Source organism: Oryctolagus cuniculus, chromosome 2 (assembly GCF_051225735.1).
Source record: "Oryctolagus cuniculus isolate XC-2025 breed Fujian yellow rabbit chromosome 2, ASM5122573v1, whole genome shotgun sequence".
In the NCBI taxonomy this organism is placed as follows: Eukaryota; Metazoa; Chordata; class Mammalia; order Lagomorpha; family Leporidae; genus Oryctolagus; species Oryctolagus cuniculus.
This window is the reverse complement of record NC_142868.1, coordinates 167304338-167327945: the sequence shown is the minus strand read 5'-3', so window position 1 is coordinate 167327945 and position 23608 is coordinate 167304338. Positions and strand designations below refer to the sequence as shown.

Sequence of the window (23608 nt, the reverse complement as noted above, 5' to 3'; positions counted from 1 at the left end):
AATGTTCAAAACAAAAAGTTTGTATAGAATTTTTGTTAATTAGATGTATGACTTATCTCTTCTTTTATGGGCACATTTGGGCAAAGTTTTTATGAGGATAAACACATATTAGACAAACACAATAGAAATTCTTCATAAATCTGTAGTAAAAAATAGGTTTTCTTCTGATGGGCTTGCCCTATTTAGTGTGTGTGTGTGTGTGTGTGTGTGTGTTTGCATATGTATTATACCCTGCTAAATTTCAATTTTAGATAATTGACTTATAATTTATATATATATGTTTCAAATATATCATATAGGATATATTAAAATTTTTAATTATTTGAAATTCAAGTTTAACCAAATGCCTTGTATTTTATCTGTCATTTCTATTTTCTTTAAAAAATATATAAAATGTGAACTTCATTTTTCCATATAAGCTTCATCAAGTTGACATTTTTGTAAGAGTTGATAACACTCGGGGCTGGCCCTGTGGCATGGGAGGTTAAGCCTCTGCCTACAGTGCTGGCATCTCATATATATTTATATAGGAAATAGTTGCAAAAGACATTTAAAAAGAAGAGCATTATGGAGGAATCTCGGTGTTATATTTTGCTAATCCCCTCATGATTAAGCTCTTTAATTCTCTCAAATGATGCAGACACAGTATGTTTATATAATAAAAAAATCTAATTGCTAACATATTTATGATGTTATCTATAAAACAAATTAAAACAGTTTTTAAGTGAACATCTGGTAGAGTGTTCATTTCAAATAAAGTTTAATTCAAGATTCACACATTTCACAACATGATAATATTTGTAGGCACTAAAATATAGCCTTCAAATATAGCACAAGTGATTATCTTGAAAGGGATCTTTTTAAAAATCTTTTGAAGTTGATATAATAATCTATCTATAGAAGAAAATCAATTTTAAATAGAATTCTTAAAAAAGAGTTAAATGTTGCTTTATTTTGATTTCCTTTATTTGTGATAGCCTTCCATCAATAATATAATTTTGCATAATTAAAATGCATTAAAAAGATATTTCTTGTAATTATAAAAATCAAATAAAATTACAAGTACTTGAGATATTTACTTGCTAAATATTAAAATTGCCAAAATATCTTCATAAACATCTTCAGAATTCTGAAAGGCAAATTTAATAAATATATCTTATAAAATAAAACAATTGAGACATTAGTATGTTATTATGAATTTTTACAATAAGTTGTAACAAATAATTATAGGTACCTGTATATTTCTTTTGTTCAATGGAAACCAAATTTTAAATTTAATATTTCATTAATAAAATACATTTTTGAAAATTTCTAATGAGGTAAAATTGACTTTGTAAGAGTATAGTAAAATAAAATGAATGTTTAATAAATAGAATATGATTTTACTAAGGTAATTGCCAATTTTTTTTTTTTGACAGGCAGAGTGGACAGTGAGAGAGAGAGACAGAGAGAAAGGTCTTCCTTTTGCCGTTGGTTCACCCTCCAATGGCCGCTGCGGCCTGCACGCTGCGGCCGGCGCACCGCGCTGATCCGATGGCAGGAGCCAGGTACTTATCCTGGTCTCCCATGGGGTGCAGGGCCCAAGTACTTGGGCCATCCTCCACTGCACTCCCTGGCCACAGCAGAGAGCTGGCCTAGAAGAGGGGCAACCGGGACAGAATCCGGCGCCCGACCGGGACTAGAACCCAGTGTGCCAGCGCCGCTAGGTGGAGGATTAGCCTAGTGAGCCACGGCGCCAGCCCAATTTTTTAAAAAAGATTTATTTATTAATTTGAAAGTCAGGGTTACACAGAGGAAGAGACAGAGAGAGAGAGAGACAAAGACGTAGAGGAGACAGAGAACTTCTATCAGTTGGCTCACTCCCCAAATGGTGGAAATAGCCAGGGTTGAGCTGGGCTGAAGCCAGCAGTCAGGAGCTTCATGGAGGGGCCAAAGCACTTGGAGCATCTTCTGCTTTTCCAGTCACATTAGCAGGGAGCTGGATCGGAAGTGGAGCAGCTGGGTCTCCAACTGGAGCCCATATGGGATGCTGCTCTACTGCAAAGCTGGACACCAACAGTTGTTTTATAAGAGACATTTTAGAAAATTTAAAAAAGATTTGGCTATATAGTTAACAATGTCATCTTTTTTAAAAAAATTATTTATTTGAAAGTCAGTTACACAGAGAGAGAAGGAGAGGCAAAGAGAGAGAGAGAGAGAGAGAGAGAGAGAGAGAAACAGAGAGAGAGAGAGAGAGAGTCTTCAATCCACTGGTTCACTCCCCAGATGGCAACTGCAAGAGCTGTGCCAATCTGAAACTAGGAGCCAGGAGCTTCTTCCGGGTCTTCCCATGCAGATGCAGGGGCCCAAAGACTTGGCCATCTTCCACTGCTTTCCCAGGGCATAGCAGAGAGCTGGATTGGAAGTGGAGCAGCTGCGTCTTTAATGGGGTGCCCAAGTGTGATAATGACACTGCAGGCAGTGGCTTTACCACTATGCTATAGCGCTGGCTGCAACAATGTCATCTTTAAAAATGTGAAAATAATTACTTAGAAAACAGGAATGGAATTAATTAACTATTTTGGAGAAAAAAACTTTGAAAAATATAGTGTCTTCATAATATGTAGTAAAATGAAATTTTGATATATTGGCACTCAAATTTTTAAAGAAAAATATCAACAAAGAAAAAAATAGATGAAATTATCTCAGGTTCTGGTAAGTTTTTTAAAGAAAACTCTGTGAATGAGGTATGGAAGGAAAGATAAGCAAATTTCATTTTTAAAAGTTCCAACACAGAATTCATAAAAATATAATATACAAAATAGAAAAAATGAGAAGTACAGACATAATGTTAATAAGATCAATAAATTAGCAAAATAAATATATAAATACACAAATATGAAGATAAGAATACATATAAATTATGGATAAAGTAGAAATTTTTGAATACAATATAGTGCAATAAATATATAGGCACAAAAACACAATATATGGTACACATAAAATGCATTTATAGAACTGAAACATCTGAACTTCAAAGATAATGTATCATAATGTATACATTGTGTATATTACAGCACCTTTGACAGTGTTTCAAAAACTTTAAAAATTTAGGAGCTCAAAAACTAGGTAAAGTCAAAGTGTCTTTCATAACACTTGGAAAAGGATACAAATAGACAATTAAAATAGAAAATATATACTGTAGTATGCTCTATAAAATAAATAATCAAAGAAAAATGAGCACAGCGTAAAGGTGGATGTTTGACACAGCAGTTAGGATGCTGCTTGGGATGCTGGCATCCCACGGCTGAGGACCCCTTTCCAGTGCCAGCTCCTTTAGTTCTGAGGCAGCTTCCTGCTAACCACCTCTGGGAGGCATCAGCTGCTGGTTGAAGTAGTTGGGTCCCTGCCTCCTCTATGTAAGACCAGTTTGGAATTCTGGATTCCTGGCTTTTGTCCTGGCCCAGCCCTGGTTTTTGCAGGCATTTGGGTAGAGAATTAGTGGATGGAAGATCTCTCTCCATCTCCCTGCCTTACAAATAAAATGAAAGCAAATGAATATAGGGCTAAAGGTATGCAGACATCAAAGGAAGCTCAATTGTGAAAAACACTCATGGTCAAACCACAGAATCCATTTATTCAGCATGCTGGTGCTAATCCTGTGAATAGAAACTAGAGGCCAGTGTTGCCCCCTGATGCCACTGGATAAGATTGTACCATCAACTGACAAAGCGAACTATAGTCTAGACTATTTCTACTTCATATCTCACACCAAGATATATACCTGGTTTGACCTGGCTGCTTATCTGCCCCCATTTGCCAGGATGTAGAGACTAAACACTAGCTTTTTTGATTCCATTAAGAATCACAAGGTGAGAGAATCCTTTTGTTTGATGGGAGTTCATATTCTGGGTAGTCAAATATTGCCAGCAAGTGACCATTTTAAAGGATTATGTACTGGAATGACCAAAATATGATGTAAAATGCCAAACTGTTAAAGGGAGAAAAAAACTATATTACAAAGAAAGTTGAATTCAATGGAAGTCAATAAAGGGAAAAAATAAAAGGAATTAGAAAAAGTAAAAGAAAACATTAGGGTACTGTGCATATGTATTGCTTTTGACTATCCAAATCAATTATTTTTTCAAATAAAATGGGTTTAACTTTGAGAAAAACTTCTCTCGACTCTACTCTCTGTGTTCGTGTTAGGGATAAGCCAACTCACTGACTAGCTGGCATAGTCAGCAAACTGTGCTAGCCAAAGGCAGAACATGTTACTTTTGGAAGTCAAAGATGGTGACAGAATTTTGGGAACTGTTAGAACAGACAGATACACTTATTTCAGAGGATTTGCCTGCTTGTACAGGAATCTGCAATTTCCAGGTAGACATCTTGACCTTGGGAGGGAAGATGCTGATTGAGAAGGAGGCCAACGAGAGGAAAAGAGGAACCAGAGATGGAGAAACATATCCTTGGCCATCATCATTGCAGTCCTGCCGGAGCGGGTTGAGTCCTAAGAAGAAAACTCTATTAACTTACTAAAGAATAGTGAATTGCCAAATTGTTCTTTTTCCTTTAAATGAAATATTACAAGCACATTCTAAAACTAAAGAGAATTTGGTCAAAAATAGCCAAGAAAATTTGAAAACCTTTTGATGATTAATAAATGTCAAAGCATACAAAAATGCTCAAAGAATTAAAACAGTGTGGGTTTAGTTCTGGAACAACATAATTAATGGAAAAGAAGAAAGTACAGGATAATTTATGCATCTCTGGTATTACCTTATATGATAATTTTGGCATTTCATATTAGTGGGGGAAGGAATAGGCCATGTAATAAATAATATTTGAAAAATTATACCAATATGGAAAAACAAGGAATTAGATCCATATTTTAGAAAACCATTTCTTTTTTGGATGTGAAAATAAAATTATAGATGAATTAAACACCTAAATTTCCACAAATATCAGAAGTTATACATAAGAATGCCTTGTTGTAATTGCTATAGACTGAAACGCTTATCCCCTTCCCCACCCAAACTTCATATGGTGAAGCCCAGTCCCCAGGGAGACTGTATTTGGAATTGGCTTTTAGGAGAAAATAAAGGTTAAATGAGGTCCAGTGGTAGGTCCTGTGAGGAGAGGGAGCAAGCAGTCCCTCTGTGTGCATGCGCCAAGGCAAGGCCATGCGAGCACACAGTGAGAAAGTGGTCCTCAGCAAGCTGGGAGGAGACCCTCACCGTACCCCAGCCATAGTGACACCTTGATTTCAGATGTCCGCCTACAGGGCTGTAGGAGTAAATTTCTGTTGTTTCAGTCTGTGACATTTGCTTATGGTAGCCCAATATGACTAATATAATAATTTTAAATGAAGTTTTTTTAAACATATCATAAAAGCTGGAAATAAAAAATTAGGAGCTTTTATACATCTTTATTGCATGGAAGAATGAAACCTTGTTTCATAAAAACTATTACATATTGGGGGAAAAAAGCAACAGATTTGGGAAAAACACTGTTTTCTAAATTAATAATTCAGCTTCTAAAATCAATACAAAAATGACAAGTAATCCAAAAGAAAAATTGACGATTAATTTTTCCAATGTTAAATGAATAATAAACACAAGAAAACTGCCTAATCTTAGTAATGATAAAAGTGTTACATAAAGAAAAATACCCAAATGATATTTTTATCCTTTTAAAATTTTTATTGAAAATGAGTGAATGGCAATATCTAATGTTGGTCTGAATGCAACAAAATAGCATTGCATTTGTTAAAAATAAGAATACCTGTAAACTAATACAGTGCTCTTACAAAGCAAGTTGGTGGTATCTGTTGCAATTAAAATAAACATGCATTTTTTAGAAATATATCTGTTCAGGTTATAACACATGCCTTCAGCATGAAAAATACACATTTACTGTAAAATGGTTTATAATAGAAAAACACAAAGCAATCTAAATATTTATCAAAGGAGGTGACCTTAGATAAATTAAAATATATGCATATATGAACTACTTTGTACAGCCAAAATCAAGATTAATTTATTTGTATTTATGATGGGAAGATTCCATAGAAATTGGTAAGCATGAAAGTAATTCACAAATATATGTAGAATATATCCTTTATACATGTTAAAAAGTGTATGTGTGCATGTGTGTGCATATAAATTTACACAAAACAAAAGGAACAGAGAGATAAACATTAAACTTCTAATGATGTTTATTCCTATAGATGGAAGTAGTATGGGAGGACTCATTTTCCTCTTTTATTCTATATTGCTCAATTTTATTACAGTGAGTATTGATATAATTTAAACAAGTAGAAATAGTATTTACTTTGTAAAAGTTATGGTGAAAATGCAAAAGAAATGTTGGTATCATTATAAAATATTTCTCTTTTGGAAATAATTCAAAGAGTAAGAACCATAAACTTACTCATTACTTGTTACCAGATTATGTTACCTGTTTTTATAAATTCTGTTGTGTTAGTTTAGTTCCATTGAACAATTGGTACAAGAACTCTGATAATTGAAAACAACTTATGCCCAAACTTTTAGTTTAGTGATTGGTCAGGTCACTGCACTGAGACACATTTTCATTTCTGCTAAATACCTGTCTAGCTTGTTCCTTCCATTTCAATGACTCCTGTTGTAGTTCAAATCCTTGTCACTCACCACGTATGTTTGACTGGACTCTTAGGTGACCTTTCTTCTTAGAGTCTCTCCTCCTTCTATCTTTTCTTCTCATTGATATTAGTGTTGCTTTTTAGAAATCTAATTTTACCTTTTTTTAAAAAATTAAAAACTTCAGAGACTACCATATATTCAGGAAATATTTACAATCCTTAGCATGTTATTGATGTCCCTGTGTGATCTGGTCCCTATCAGCCTATCTGTACTCTTTCACGAAAGCTTATAGTTGAAGCTGAAGGTATAGGAGAGATCAACCCAACTGTTTTTTTAATATTCTTTTAAAAAATTTATTTATTTATTTATTTGAAGGTCAGAATAACAGCCAGAGATGAAGGGAAGGAGGGAGGGAAAAGGGGGGGCAGAGAGAGAGAGAGAAGAGATCTTCCATCTACTGGTTTGCTCCCCAAGTGGCTGCAACGACCAGGGCTGGACCAGGCTTAAGCCAAGAGCCAGGAATTTCATCCAGGTCTCCCATGTGGGTGTCAGGGGCCTCATTGCTTGGGCCTCCTCAGCTGCTTTCCCAGGCACATCAGCAGGAAGCTGGACTGTTTTTCAGGAAATTCACAGATATAGCCAGTCTGTGTTCCAGTAGGGGAAGAGCTGGGGCCTGGGGAACAAGACCCTACTGCTCTCTGTTTTTTCATTCCTCATCATGTCACCCAATGGTAGAATACAACTGGGAATTGGAGGGAAAAGAGACCAGATGAGGCACTATCTAAGATATCTTGTCCAAAGATAACTCTGGGACACAGAGCAGAATGGAAAAGGAAGGCATATTAATACGTGGTAGTATAAAGAAGCCACCTAAGCCATCATTATACCCAAATGGTGCCAACCATCCATGATTTTTGGACATTATTTCTTCTGTGACTCACCTCTACATTTTAATTTCTTTCAAAATTAAATTTACCAAACCTTTTAAACTGTGAATGTCAGAACCAGGCTGCCAATAAAAATTATACTTCTAGGTCTCAGCATTTTTCTTATTGCTTCACACCTGAAACAGAAGATGTCATTACAGTTCTTGAAAGGCATGCAGATACCAAATAAAAATCTAGAATTAAAATATTAGTAATGATGAAACGAGAAGTGTGTGAAATGTGATCAATGACCTCAAAATTAAAATTTAAGAATTGACTTTTACATGGAGTCAAACTTTTAAATTTGCAACCAACTTTCTAGTTATTAAAGACATGCAGTATTACTAAGGATTATATTGAAAGACTTTAAGTGCTTTTTAAAATATTCTGTTTAAGAAAAGAGACTTTTCCTCAAACATATTTACTAGACATCTTGGGTGTTTGTGCAATTCCTGACCTAGACTGTGTTGTTCTCTGTTGGTCTCCATTAAATTGACAGTCTTCTCGATGATCCATGTACATCGGCACTTTCACAAGTTTCCCCTTATTTTAAGGGGAGAACCCAGAATCTAACAATAGATTTATTTTATACCTAAATATTGAAATAGAAGTTCTGGCTATAGGGTAGACACTTTAGAGTCTCCTGATTTACTTTATATTCCATTATTTCATTTGTGAGTAAAATATGAAAACTATATGGAAACTACCCCAATACTCTTTGGTAAGAAGCTAATTAGCAATGAATGAGTATAGTCAATAGAGAGGTTGTTATAGGAAATAGGGCAAATCTTGCTAGGTATAGTGCCAGGCTATAACCTTTATTATACAACATATGTCTCAATTAAATTTTCATGTGATATAGTGCGTGAAGATTTCTAGGATAACAGTAATGTTTCAGAAACTAAAATCCTGTACTAATAAACCTTGAGACAGTAAATCAATCAGATACTCAAGTCAAGCATGAGAGTTTCAGCCAAGGGCAAAGTTTTATTTTAAATGTAAATGCATTTGCATTTACAAATTTAGCTTAAATCAATTTGCATAAAACTTTATTAATTATTTCTCAATATTCAGAAATCATAAATCCATTAAAAACTCTTTAATTGATATTATAATTCAGAGTGATCTTTATTCTCAGTGATGTGAAATAAAATCATAATATAACTATTTATTCAAACTACAGGGGTACAATCTTTTTATAGGAGTGGACATTTGCCAAAACAGCACTCCGGCCTCAGAATCAACCCTTGGGGCATTCAGATCTGGCTAAAAGGCCCATGAGAGTCTCACAGGCATGGAAAGCCACAATACAGTGGCAAAAACAATCTAAATGAAAGATCCTGGTGAACAAGACCCCAGTGGAAGGAACAGGCTATCAAGAAGGGAGGCGCCTTTCTCCGAAGGGAGGAAGGAACCTCCACTGTGATATGGCCTTGACTAAACAAGTTCAGAGTTGGTGAACTCAAGGGGCTTCCATAGCCTAGACAGCTCATGGCAAGAACCTCGGGTGATTGCTGACGCCATAAATAAGAGTGCCAATTGTTAAATCTACAATGGGAGTCACTGGGTACATGCTCCCCACGTAGGATCTCTGTCCTTAATGTGTTTTACTATGAAACTTGAAAACAACACTACTAGTCGAACAATACCCTATACCTGTGCGGTTGTGTGAGGGCAGCCTCTTGAAATCCTTGCTTAGTGTGTACTAAGCTTATCTTCTGTATATGAAGGTGATTGAAAATGAAACTTGATGAAGGGCGGGATGGGAGAGGGAGTGAGAGGGGAGAGGGCTGCGGGAGGGAGGGAGGTTGGGGGGAACCACAACAATATAAAAGTTGCACTTTGTAAATTCACATTTATTAAATAATAAAAATTAAAAAATTAAAAAATAAAAATACTTAGATAAAAAAGGAGTGGGCATTTGGCACAGTGCTTAAAAAGCAGATTGGGACACTCACATCCAATATTGGAGTGCTGTGGTTTAAGGTTAAACTACACAGCTTCCAATTCAGCTTCCTGGTAATGCACATCATGGATAGCAGCAGAATGTGGCTCAATTCATCGGTTTTTGTCACTCACATAGAAGACCTGGCCTAGCCCCAGCTGTAGTGGGCGTTATGGAGTAGTAAACTAGAGCATGAAAGATCCTTGCTCCCTCTGTCTCTGTGTCTCTCTTTCTTTGCCTCTCAAAAAAAAAAAAAAAAAAAAGATAAAATAACATTTTAGTTAAAAAGGACCGTGTTTACAAAATTTAGAGCTCCTTGGATGTTCATTTTTTATGTTTGCTTTTCATAAGACATACCTCCAATTCTTATGTTTTCTTAATTAAGAGAGAATTTGTAAACCATGACATTCACCTTCTTTGTAACTTTTGTGTATGCACAATGTTGTATAACAATCAACACTGTCTAATTCTGGAATATTTTCCCAAAAGAAATCCCATGCCCATTTGCCATCATTTCCTATTAACCTGCCCATCCTCATGGCAACACCTGAAAACGCATAATCCTGTCTCTGTAGATTTGCTTACTTGGGATAAATGTATGTCCTTTATGTTTGGCTTTTTCAAATTATCATCATTTCAAAGTTCATCCATTTTGTGGTAATAATCATTACTTTCTCTTTGTGGCCGAATAATTTTCCATTGTGTGAATAGATCACATTTTGTTTACTCATTCACCTGTTGGAGAACATTTGGATTATTTCTACCTTGTGACTATTAAGAATGAGGCTACATTGGACATTTGTGCCAATGGATGTTTTCAACTCTCTGATATATTGCTAGCATGAAATTGCTGGTTCATATGGTAATTCCATGCTTTACTTTTGTGGAACTTCCAAAGAATTTTCGAAAGCACTGTATCATTTTACATCCCTACAAGCAAAGTGTGAAGATTCCAGTTTCTCCATGCTCTTGCCAGGATTAGTTTTTCATTTTTAAAAATTTTATTTTATAAATGATTTATTTATTTTACTTGAAAGGCATCTACAGAGATTTGAGAGAGACAGAAAGAGAGAGAGGTAGGGATCTTCCTCTGCTGATTCTCTCTCTAAATGGCTATAATGGGCGGGACTGGGCCAGGCCAAAGTCAGGAGCCTGAAACTCCATCTGGGTCTCCCTGTGGGTAACAGGGTTCAAAGCACTCTAGCCATCTTCCACTGATTTCCCAGATACATTAGTGGGGAGCTGAATTAGAAGTGGAGCAGCCAGGACTCCAACTGGCACCCATATGGGATGCTGGTGCTGCAGGCAATGGTTTAAATCACTGTGCCACAGTATTGGACCCCAAGCTTAGTTTATGTCTGTCTTTTATATTATGTCATTCTAACTTTTGTTCCTAAATAGGAATCTAATTAGAATGTTTTTTTCTGTTATAAATACTATTTTATATACTTCTTACTAATTATACTTTTCTTTCAAATATTGTTTTCATTATTTTGAGCAACAAAATAGTACAGATGTACACTTACACTTGGGTCATTTTTGTTAGTTTATTTTGCTAATAAATTCCTAAAGGATAGAATTTTACTTAATTGTACACTAAGCATGAAAAACTCATCATTCTGAAAGGATTATAAAATCAAAGCCTTAGGTGTTAATTCTGGATTTGTACTTCGTTATTTATGTGATCTCTGACAGGGCATATAGATTGTTCTTTGTCTCATGTTTTATATTTGTGAAACAGAGAAAATGCACTTTGAGTTAATATTATTCTGGAAATTAAACATTTGTTTCCTACAGGAGCTCTAACAAATTAATACAGATAAACTAGAAATATATCGTTTTAAATTTTTTTGGTAAACAAAACACGTAGGCGCAAGCAGGCTCATTAGCCCCAACTCCCACAGCTGGAGGCTGAAGAGGACACTATTTTCTGAAAGTGAGGTGAGAGCAAACCATGGCAACCCTTGTAACTGGTGATATCGAAATGATGGCGAACGTGGTAGACCACATTGACTTTGAGTCCAGCCTGGAGCGCTAGCAGGGGGCAGAAGATCCAAATCAATAAAATCAGATATAAAAAGGAGATGTCCCAATGATACCATAGAAACAAAAAAGGATCATCAAGAATTACTACAAGCAGCTATATACCAATAAATCTGAAAATCTAGAGGAAATGGGTAGATTTATGCACAGATACAATCTACTAAAATTGAGTTATGAAGACATAGAAAACCTAAAAAGACCAATAATCAAGCTGGAGATTTTCTCAACAAAGAAAGGTTGAGTTTTGAATGGTTTCATTGCTGAATCTTACCAAATTTTGAAAGAACTAATTACAGTTCTTCTCAAGCTATTCAAAACAGTTAAAGGTGGAGGGAAATCCTCCAAAAAGGCTTGTATGTGGCCAACATCACCTTAATTCCAAAACCAGAAAAATATACATGTAGTAGAACTATAGACAATATCCCTGATGAACATATATGCAAAAATTCTCAAGAAAATTCTACCTGGTCAAACTCAACAACACATCAGAAAGATCATTCACTCTGTAGGACATTGGCATAGGCAAACACTTCTTGGAAAAACCCTAGAAGCATGGGTGATAAAAGCAAAACTAGAAAATGTGATTACATCAAACTAAGAAGCTTCGGCACAGCAAAGGAAGCACTCAGCAAAGTGAAGAGGTAACCAACAGAATGGGAGAAAATATTTGCAAACTATGCAACTGATAAAGAGTCAATATCCGGGTCTATAAAGAGCTCAAGAAACTCAACAATAAAAAAAAAAAAAAAAAAAAAACAATTCAAGTAAGAAATGAGCAAAAGACATGAACTTGCATTTTTTTTTTTTTTTTTTTACAGGCAGAGTGGACAGTGAGAGAGAGAGACAGAGAGAAAGGTCTTCCTTTGCTGTTGGTTCACCCTCCAATGGCCGCCACGGCCGGCGCTGCGGCCGGCGCACCGCGCTGATCCGATGACAGGAGCCAGGAGCCAGGTGCTTTTCCTGGTCTCCCATGGGATGCAGGGCCCAAGCACCTGGGCCATCCTCCACTGCACTCCCTGGCCACAGCAGATAGCTGGCCTGGAAGAGGGGCAACCGGGACAGAATCCGGCGCCCCGACCGGGACTAGAACCTGGTGTGCCGGCGCCGCTAGGCGGAGGATTAGCCTAGTGAGCCGCGGCGCTGGCCCTGAACTTGCATTTTGAAAGGATGAAATAAAATGGCCAACAGACACATGAAAAATGCTAGTATTATAGTCATCAGGGAAATGCAAATAAAAACCACAGTGAGGCTTTACCTCATCCCAGTTAGAATGGCTATTATCTAAAAATCAAAAAATGGTAAAATGCTGGTGAAGATGTCTGGAAAACAGTACCCTAATCTACTGTTGATCAGAATGTAAACCAGTAAAACCATTATTGAAGACACTATGGAGATTCCTCAGTGATCTGAAAATATATTTATCATATGACCCAGCCATCCCACTCCTGGGAATTTACCCAAAGAAAATGAAATCAGCATATGAAAGAATTTTCTATATATCTTTGTTTATTGCAACTCAATTCACCGTAGCTAAGAGATATAATCAACCCAGATTTCTATAAACTGATGACTGGATGAAGAAAATGTGGTGTATAGAAACTATAGATAGATACTCAGCCAATAAAAGAATGAAATCCTGTCTTTTGCAACAAAATGGATGCAACTGGAGACCATGATATTTGGTGAAATAATCCAGTCTCAAAAAGACAAATATTATGTGTTTTCCCCAACATTTGGCAGTTAATATAGAATACAAAAAATGTATTGTAATGAAATGGACATTTTGTGATATGATTGTTGTTTTTAGCCATTGTTACACTCCTGTGTAACTGTGGTTTTCTTGCTTTTTGCTTGTTATATATTATCATTAGTGGTGGATTAAGCCCATCAATATAGTATAGATTAAAATTGTATCTTTGGAAAAACTGACCAAAAGAGGGGAGGAAGTAGGAGGTTTGAGGGGTAACTTGGGAATGAGGAAAGTGTGTTTGTCTTCTTGGATTGTATCTATGAAATGCATGAAATCTTTTTTGTTTATATTAAAAAATTTTTAAAAAAGAAAAAATAGTTAATATTCTGAGCTAAAAGAAGTATGTTAGCACAGCTGTACTTCCTCTGGTAGGTTGTGCATGCATGCATTATGTTGTCTGGCTTTTTCTGGCTTGTCACAGCTTCCTGTATTCCTTGGCTGCTGAATTCCTCATTCTGTCTTCAAAGCCAACAAGGATAGGTGGAGTCTTCCTCAACTTCTCATCTTTCTGGCTTTCTGACTATGCCCAAGGTGACCCTCTCCTTGTAAGGATTGATCAGAATAATTTTCCCAAATAATCCAGAATAATCTCTCAACTTCAATTTCCTTAGTATTCATTAAGTTTGTGATGTCCTTTTGCCATATAAGATAAAGTATTCATGATGCATGAGGATTAGGATATGAGCATTTTTGTAGTGTTATTGTTTTGCTTGTCACAATGAGATAATGTGTCTCAGAAAAAATACAGATTTAGCACACAGCTAATGTTGGATAAATGTATTTCCTTTTTATTGCTATCTCTTTTTCATTTTTATAAATTTATTTGTACAAAGAGAGCTGATTTTATGAATTTCATTTATATATATATTTTTTAAGAACATAGCAATGCTTTCTACCTACTCACCCTCCCCTCGTGGAGTTCAGTTATAAGTAATTAATTCAAACCCTAAGTTAACTTAAGTACATTTGGAGTTAAGACTTAATAGTGTGTAGTATGTTAAGATTAAGTGATATAAAATATGGGGCAACATATTAAAGTCAAGCAAAATCTGGTCTCAGGAGCTTTTAGAACCTGTTGCCAGAATCACCATTCCTCCATGACAGGCTTTATTTTAAGCCAGAAAAGACAGGCCTAAGAGTACAGGAGTGAAACTATTCCTGGAATTTAGATTCTTCTGCCTTCCTGTGTGACGCCTAGCCCCTGAGTTGCTCAAATGCACCAATAAAATGCATAGACTTAGGTAATTACCATATAAGGAATAAGGAACTCGCCTATGTATGTAGTGACATATGTACTTGTTTACTTGAGTGCATAAAAATGCTGGGAGGGGGAGGGGCGGGGCTTCTTGCCTCAGCACTGCACTGTGTCGTATGTGCCCGTGAGAGCCCCAGCTGGCTGGAAATAAAATCCTCTTGCTGTTGCATCCAGCCTGCCTTTTGTGAGTTGTTTTGGGGAGGATCTCATAACGGACACAACATCCTTCCTCCTTGCTTTCTTATTTTTCTATTTTTTTTAAAGAGAAGGAGAGAGAGAGAGAGAGAGAGAGAGAGAGAGAGAGAATCTTCCATTCACTGGTTCACTCTCAAAATGACTGCAAGATGGGTGCTGGGCCATGCCGAAGCCAGGAGCCAGGAACTTCTTTCAGGATTCCCAGGCGGGTGCAGGGGCCCAATACTTGGTCCATTCCCTGTTGCTTTCCCGGGTACATTAGCAGGAAACTCAATTGGAAGTGGAGCAGCCTGGTTTCAAACTGGCACCCATATGAGACACTGGCACTGCAGGCTATGGATTAACCCACTGTGCCACAGTATCGGCCCCTTTTCTTTCAATTTTAGATATAATGTGTTTCAATTCGCTTTATAAATGCAAGTTCAAACCTCCCCTAAAGAAAGAACTCAGGTAGAAACATCACTGTTCCTGAGGTGTATAGACAAAGGCTATAAACAATAATCAAATTTCAACATGCTGATTTCACTCATGAACATCGCAATTTTTATACTCTATTTGTTAGCTATTACATATCAGAGGGAACAGGGACTATTTGATGAAATGTAAAGGATGATACTTCAAATGTGACAAGGAGATATTTTTCCAAACATGAGAAGATATAACTAAAGACTTAGAATATAAACACTTTTATTCTTCCAGAATAAGCCCTCTTTTGGATTTTAGTATAGCCTTGTGGCCTTCTTTGAGTTGGTTGAATGTCTTTCAGTGAAACAATCAAAGTACTTTCACCACCAGCCACCATTGTTTCACCCTGTTTCTGGCTAGGTGGCCACAATGTCAGTGCAATTTGAATGGTATTTGTTATCACCACAGTCTTTACTTAAAACTAAAGAGACCTTGATAAATTAAAATAAATTGTCACTTCTGAGAAATGGATAATTTGCTTTGTTTTCTGTGATGTATTACATTTCCCCTTTATATATTCACATTTATTCTGGATTTCTATGACTTGATGTGATAGCTTTCTATTGAAATAAGATTCTTAGACATAGTAGATTTTAGGAAGCAGGGACATTACCCTCACCGTTACCAATTTCCCTACTATGAAGTGTGTAGTCATTTACAAATTTTCCCTTGCCTCTCTCTACACACATGCACAACCTCGCCTTCTCTGGGTGTATATGGGTAATGTGCACTCACACACCACAATATTTCCTTCAAAATACCAGGTGTAATTGCCTGAATTTCAGTCTTTGACAACTTTTGGGATTAAAGATCATGGGTTAAAATTTAGCTACTAAATGTTAATTATCTTAAAAATAGCAAACAGTGCTACTACCACAGTCAAGAGACCTCTACTAATGAAGTCTCATGTTCTGCAGAAAGATAAAGTGGCATTTCATTGGTAGAGACCAAAACAAGTATGGATCACTATATTCAACTATGTGATGAGCTTTTGTCTTAATTACCCAGAATACTTTTTGCCAAAGAGAACTAAATCCAAATTCAGGACCAGACTTTTTGTACTACGATAGGTTTCTATGACTAAAAAGAAACTCAGTTACAGACTTTTTGAATGGAAAATTATTCTTGATTCTTCCTTTTCTTTTGTAATTCTAGCTCAGGATATGCTAGGACTTTAAATCCATAAATATATATTATATATATAATTACATATAAATATATACAATATATTTATATAATATGTTATTTATATAATATATCCATATTTTTCTGTAGGAGTCAAATCAAAGCTATTAAACATTTTATGTTTTTTTTACACATCAAAGTATATTCAGAATCTTCATCTTCCTTAAATATTCTATTACATTCTATTGTGAGAATAAACTATAAACTGCTTCTTATTTTTCTATTGATGATTATTTAAATCATTTGTAATTTTCAGCTTTTTCCCTTCATAAATGACCTTGCAATCCAATCTGGTATGTAGGTCTTTGCTTTGATTATATTTGACTATTTAAAATATAATTGGGAGATAGTTACTGATGTATGCTTGTGTTACACAAATAGAGAATAGGCAATTATGTCCATTTACAGTAGAGTTGGGGAAAGGCCACTTACTGAATTTTAGACTTACATTTATAGGGATTAGAACACAAGAGAATAGTTCAAGCCAAGGTAAAGAAATATCTTTGTGATCTGGAGGCCAACTCTGGCCCAGGGGGTTAAGCTGCTGCCTACAGTGTGGGCATCCCATATGATTGCCAGCCTGGCCCAGCAAGGGCTGTTGTGGCCATTTGGAGAGTGAACCAGCAGATAGAAAACCTCTCTCTCTATGTCGCCTTTTCTCTGTCTGTCTGTCTCTCTGTCTGTGTCCCTCTCTCCCTCTCTCTCTCTCACTTTGCCTTTCAGATAGACAAATCTTTAAAAAATCTTTGTGATCAAGAATATTGATGACAAGTATGATGATAGCATTTATTGAAAACTTATTTCATGCAGTCAGTGAGTTACATGGTTCCTGCTAAAACCTAGTTAGGTAGATGTTCATATGCCCATTTTGCAAATGAAGAAATTAAACCAAATGTACATAACCTAGGTTATATAGTGGAATTCATTCTCAGGGCAAGAATTCTATTCTATTAAGCATAATTCCAATCAGAAGCTTAGCAACATAAGTAGAAAGTGCCTTGAATTAAGTGTGTGCTCTTTGGGTCCTTGCTGAATTTCATTTCTGCTTACTGAAATGACTCTGGCCATGTCTGTTATTACTCATGTGACATGAAAAATCTGTGGGTTTTGGGTCAAGGCTACTCAGCTTCTTCCCTTCAGCATACAAATAATAAGGATATTATATTGCTATTTAAATGAGCTGACATATATTAGATTTTTTTAGTTCATTATATGGAGAAGTGAGGAAATTAGAAGAGATAGTAATAAATATATATAAATATATATTTCAATTGTTATTATTTTCATTTATCTTTCATTGTTCTAACCAAGATGGAAAAGGACTATTGTCATTACGTTTGTTTAATTCTATCAAAGTGTGTTTTTGGTATTTTTTTTTTTTTTTTGACAGGCAGAGTGGACAGTGAGAGAGAGAGAGAGGTCTTCCTTTTTTTTTTTTTTAATTTTTAATTTTTTTTTTTTGTCAGGCAGAGTGGATAGTGAGAGAGAGAGAGACAGAGAGAAAGGTCTTCCTTTGCCGTTGGTTCACCCTCCAATGGCTGTGGCCGGCACGCTGCGGCTGGCACACCGCGCTGATCCGATCTCCCATGGGGTGCAGGGCCCAAGCACTTGGGCCATCCTCCATTGCACTTCCTGGCCACAGCAGAGAGCTGGCCTGGAAGAGGGGCAACGGGGACAGAATCCGGCGCCCCAACCGGGACTAGAACCCCGTGTGCCGGTGCCACAAGGTGGAGGATTAGCCTAATGAGCCATGGCGCCGGCCCTTTGGTAAAGTCTTTTACTCAGGACCTGAATTAGAGGAAGCTAGGAGAAAAATTACACAGTAACCGAGTGAATACTCATCCTTTCTTTAATTTTACATATATTGATAATATTTAATGTCAGTTCTTTAGATTAAATACATTATTTTAGCCATTTGCACAATTTTGAAATGCATTGATAGTGATTGAAGTCATTTTCTTAAAGCAAAATACATATATTATAAAGTTCTAGAAAAACTACTTAGATACTCAAGTCAAAATATTTGATTTGCTGTTGATTCTTTCTACTTTATCATTTTTTCACAGTCGTAGGATCATTTTTAATTTTCTTTTATCTCAGAAGAATTCCAATTCTACATTGATGGCAGAAGATGAAGTTTGTTCTCCTATATCTGGTATTGGACTCAGAGAACGTACATAATTTACCTTGAGGCAGGAATTAGACAAAGGATGTGTCTCTTAATTAAGGAGTATGAGAATTAAAACTAGTGGAAGAAGCAATTTATGAAAGATAAGAAAGAACCTTCATTGAGCAAATTGCCAAATTCCTCGCATGGTTCTCAGATGAGGAAGAGGCAAAGAACCTAAAAGTATTAGACATGGACTTGTGTGTAGTTTATATGTTTAAAGTTCTTAGTACTTGTTAAACATTACTATTAACATTATATGGACTCTATAAAAACAATTCTGATTCATGGATCTTAGAAAGAAATTTGTTTTGGAATATGAAATTGCCTCTTGCCATGCATTTCTCTCTCTCTACCCCACTCTTGCACTATTTCCCTCCCTCTCCTGCTTTGCTTGTTGTTTCTTTTATTTTTTTAAGGGGGGGGGCTGCTGCTTCATAATAAGTATGTTGCTACTTTGAGCTTCAATAGTTTTGGAGCTAAGGAATAAGGGGCAACACCAAAATACTGATCAGAGTCAGTTAAGTCGTCACCCCAAGCATTGGCTGATTTCCCCTGTCTAAACACAGAAAGCAGGTCCTTTAAAGGATGAGAAACTTTCCAGGGACTCTCTTCTTATCGGCCACATTTTATCTGTGGCTATTTATATTTCCATCCACTACAGCACAAGAAGCTGCAGCTTGGGAAAATGCATCTTTTAAAATACATCCAAGGGTCACTCAAGCTTGATTTTATACACAGGAATGTAGGCAGAATATCAGGGAAAGTCAAATTAATATCGCCATAAAAATACTAAAAATGCCCTAACACAGGTTGATGAAATGACAGTTTCTATATTATCTGTAAATATTAGCTATTTCTGCCCAGAGAGCAATGTCCTGACATTGCTTTTTTCTCTGGCCAGAGATGTGAGTTCTTCCAGTCTATTTGGATCATCTCAGGGTCTATGTGGCTGTACCTTTCATTCCTTTTTTCTGTGCCTGATAAGTCCCCTGCATGGATCTTAGGAGCAAGTGTTTGTCAGGAAGTATGCAAAGGAGTGGTGGAAAAAGACAAGATTAACAAGAAGGAAGGAAGAAGAAGGAGATGGGGAGGGAAATCTATCTTAAATATTCCTGATAATATCTCATTTGAGTTACTGTTCAAGTAAAGCTAAGCTTTTTTTTTTTTTTTTTTTATTAAGAAACAGAACTCTCACATCTGCACAGGCAAAAGGAAAGAGCTTGTTTTGTTGATTTTGGTTAATCTGAATTTTACTAGAAGGAATTTTAAAGACTTTATAAGTACCACTGATTAAAAATTTTAAAGATACACGAATGTTTTTCAATATTTAAATAACTTTTTTTTAAGGTTAACTCTACAGATTCCATTTGTCCTATGTGTGTTTCATTTGGTAGAAGTAAAATTATACTCTTAAAGGCATCCAACACAAGTGTCTACTTCCTTTCTATATCCCCTTCATGGCACAAGAAGGATGCTCAAAACGTTTTCTGTTCTCTTCCCGTTACCTTTAGAACTCGACTGGAATTCAAGGTTATTCTCAAAGTTAGGGGATGCTTGGACCATCCTGCAGCACAGTTCTGGGCTCTACCAAGGCACCTGTACCATGATCAAGTCTCATTCATGTAGGGACACAGGGGTTTGGAAGGCTATCAGTAAGAGGGCATAGTACAAAGTATGGTACATTCCAGTTCCACGAGAAAATGAATGTGATTTATTATGAGGCAATAAAATTAGTACTTGGGAAACTTTAGGCTGCATCTTTTTACTATAACCTCTACTATAGTCCAAATGAGAGAAGAACAGATGTAATTATATGTTATCACTGTCAGCTGTGTTGTATATCGAAAATGAAGAAAAATCTCAAAGAAGGGGAACTGTAACTAGCCCTGTTTATAGCCAGCCCTATCTATGCCTCCTAAAAACAGAAGGCATTTCCAGTCTTGGTCATATGATTGAAAGACTTAAAAACAAAAGAGAAAGTGATGAAAATTCAGGCAGAGAGGGCCGGCGCCATGGCTCAATAGGCTAATCCTCCACCTTGTGGCGCCGGCACACTGAGTTCTAGTTCCGGTTGGGGCGCCGGATTCTGTCCCGGTTGCCCCTCTTCCAGGCCAGCTCTCTGCTGTGGCCAGGGAGTGCAGTGGAGGATGGCCCAAGTACTTGGGCCCTGCACCCCATGGGAGACCAGGAGAAGCACCTGGCTCCTGCCTTCGGATCAGCATGGTGCGCTGGCCGCAGCGCGCTGGCCGCGGCGGCCATTGGAGGGTGAACCAACGGCAAAAGGAAGACATTTCTCTCTGTCTCTCTCTCTCACTGTCCACTCTGCCTGTCAAAAAAAAAAAATAAATAAAAAAATTCAGGCAGAGAATGAGTTCATTAGCAGATGACTGAGAAACATGGGAGAGTAGTTTCTGATAATTATTTTGTATGGAATAAAAATAAGGATATTTTACTGAAAAATCTTTTTTACTTATGTCTATCTATGTAGGTTAGGAGGATTTCACCTTCATTGAATTATGAAGAGAATTCATTGGTTAATTTGGTCCTAATAAGGAGAAGACTTCCCTATAAATAGGCCTATGTGTATGCTTTTAATAGAACAGCGGTCTTTCTTCATCTGAGAAGTCATCCATTCTCTTCAACTTGTCACCATATTTACAATGGAAAACTAAGAAAAAAAGGGTAATAAGAATAATCTCTGAGGAACTTTTGCTGAATGTTTGAAATAAAAGGCTTATTTTTGCATCTTCTACCTATTTTTGTTATTTCTGCATTCTCTTTTATTTTCTGAAGTATGAATGTCATATTTTCAAAGGATTAAAGTAAAAATTATATAGAATAAATATTTTATCTTTCCTGTCTAAATATAGTTCAGAAGATCATAGAATCAAATCTTTAAACATAAAAATAAATAAAACTTTTCTGCTTGATTGAAAGCAAGATATGGGCCGGCGCCATGGCTCAATAGGCAAATCCTCCACCTTGCAGCGCCTGCACACCAGGTTCTAGTCCCGGTCGGGGCACTGGATTCTGTCCCGGTTGCCCCTCTTCCAGGCCAGCTCTCTGCTGTGGCCCGGGAGTGCAGTGGAGGATGGCCCAAGTGCTTGGGCCCTGCACCCCATGGGAGACCAGGAGAAGCACCTGGCTCCTGCCTTCGGATCAGCGCAGTACGCCGGCTGCAGCGGCCATTGGAGGGTGAACCAACGGCAAAAAGGAAGACCTTTCTCTCTGTCTCTCTCTCTCACTGTCCACTCTGCCTGTAAAAAAAAAAAAAAAAAAAAAAAAGCAAGATATGAAGAACATTTCACTTCCTTTGCACACCAAATGTCTATTTCCATGTAAACATATAAAATAAAAGCATGCACTAAACTCAAATAACTATGAAAGATTTATTAGCAAGGACTGCTTGTTTAAATTCTTTAGATATGAATGTGTACTTTCCATTATTCAATTATTTTGGGGCTCAGATTTTCAATAGATCTTTTATTTTATTTTCCTATCCTTTTCATCTTTAGAATTTAATAGGTTATTGAAGGCAGCACAAGAACAACCATTTAATGGAACTATTTACAGGAGATTATAGCTCAACAGACATTAGTTTGTCTTTAAAATATGACTATGGAAATGGAGTGAACTTCTGCATAATAGACGCTATAATATGTGAAAGGGCTGCAAAATGTAGTCAGTCTAAAACATCTTATACAAAATTAAACTTTTACTCTATGTGTGTGATGTTGAGAGACTTGGCTTCTATTTATTGGCATGACACCTGGATGTTCAACAGGCTGGCTTGATTTCTTGAGATTCTGTGATTTCTCTGGTAAAGAAAAAAAAAAAAAAAACAGTTCAGAAATTCCCAAGAGGGTACCTCTACAGTTAGAAGACAGTAAGGAGGTGAAAGAAAAAAGTCAGAGAGAAGAAAGGCTAGTGTGTATTCCCATTAAATTTTGTGTAGAGGCTACTCTAAATGAGACTGGTTCTTAAACATGAGGAGTTTTAATAATAATAATACATATTCTTCATAGATGAGGGCCTTGACCTATCAGTGTATTCAATACACACACACACACACACGTGCAAACATAGGAGTAGTTTAAAAATTTTTGGAAAAATGGATTTAAAGTTAAATATATTCTGGTGAAAATGTGTTTTTTTGGTATCCATACATAGTGGTTTTTTTCTTGCATAATTGCATTAAATTTTTCCTTTATTTGAGAGAGAGAGAGAGAGAGAGAGGCAAGAACAGGCAGAGAGAGAGAGAGTGAGAGAAAGAAAGAAAGAGAGAGAGAGAGAGAGAGGGAGGGAGGGAGGGAGAGAGGGAGGGAGGGAGGGAGGAAAGAGAAGGAGCACTTCTATTCACTGGTTCAGTTATCAAGCGCTTACAAAGGCTTGGCCTGGGTTAAGGCCAAGGCTGGGGGACAGAAACTCAATCTAGGTCTCCCAAGTGGGTGGCAGATACACCATTACTTGAACCATTACTGCTGCCTCCCTGAGTTTGCATCAGCAGGAATTTGAAGGCAGTAGCCAGAGCTAATGTAGAACCCAGGTCCTCTGATGTAGGGTATGAGCATTTTAACTTTTTTTAAAAAAAGTTATTTATTTATTTATTTGAAAGTCAGAGTTACACAGAGAGAGAGAGAGAGAGAGAGAGAGATATTTTCCATCCGATGGTTCACTCTCCAATTGGCCACAACTGCTGGAGCTGTGCTGACCTGAAGCCAGGAGCCAGGAGCTTCTTCCGGGTTTCCCACATGGGTGCAGGGCCCAAGGACTTGTGCCATCTTCTACTGCTTTCCCAGGCCATAGCAGAGAGCTGGATAGGATCAACTTGTATCTTATCTGGTAAAGTAGATGCCACCCTCATGCATAGTTTTTCCATACTATGCATTCCCATAGACTTTTTAAAGCATCCTCATACATATCACTTGAAAGGAACTAGTTTTGTGCTTTATGTCTCCACTGGGCCTTGTGATCTTTCAGGCAATGCAGAATAATATCAATGTAACAATAATGGAAACGATCCACAGGGCCAATCCTTAATAGATAGCTTCTTGTATCTAAGGTCTAGG

General features: G+C 36.8%; 1 long non-coding RNA gene across 8 annotated transcripts in view; it reads left to right on the top strand.

Moving 5' to 3' along the window:
* The window catches only part of LOC108176367 (uncharacterized), a 176283-nt gene that overhangs the window by 76330 nt on the left and 76345 nt on the right, over positions 1-23608 (top strand). Inside the window, exon 4 of one of the 8 annotated variants that reach the window (XR_016229437.1) lies at positions 18436-20709. The exons of 6 other annotated variants lie outside the window; for them this stretch is intronic. This is a non-coding gene — a long non-coding RNA (uncharacterized LOC108176367). Of the gene's footprint in view, positions 1-4345; positions 4682-18435; positions 20710-23608 lie in introns of those variants that run through there. One more of the 8 variants, XR_016229435.1, reaches the window with a different exon arrangement.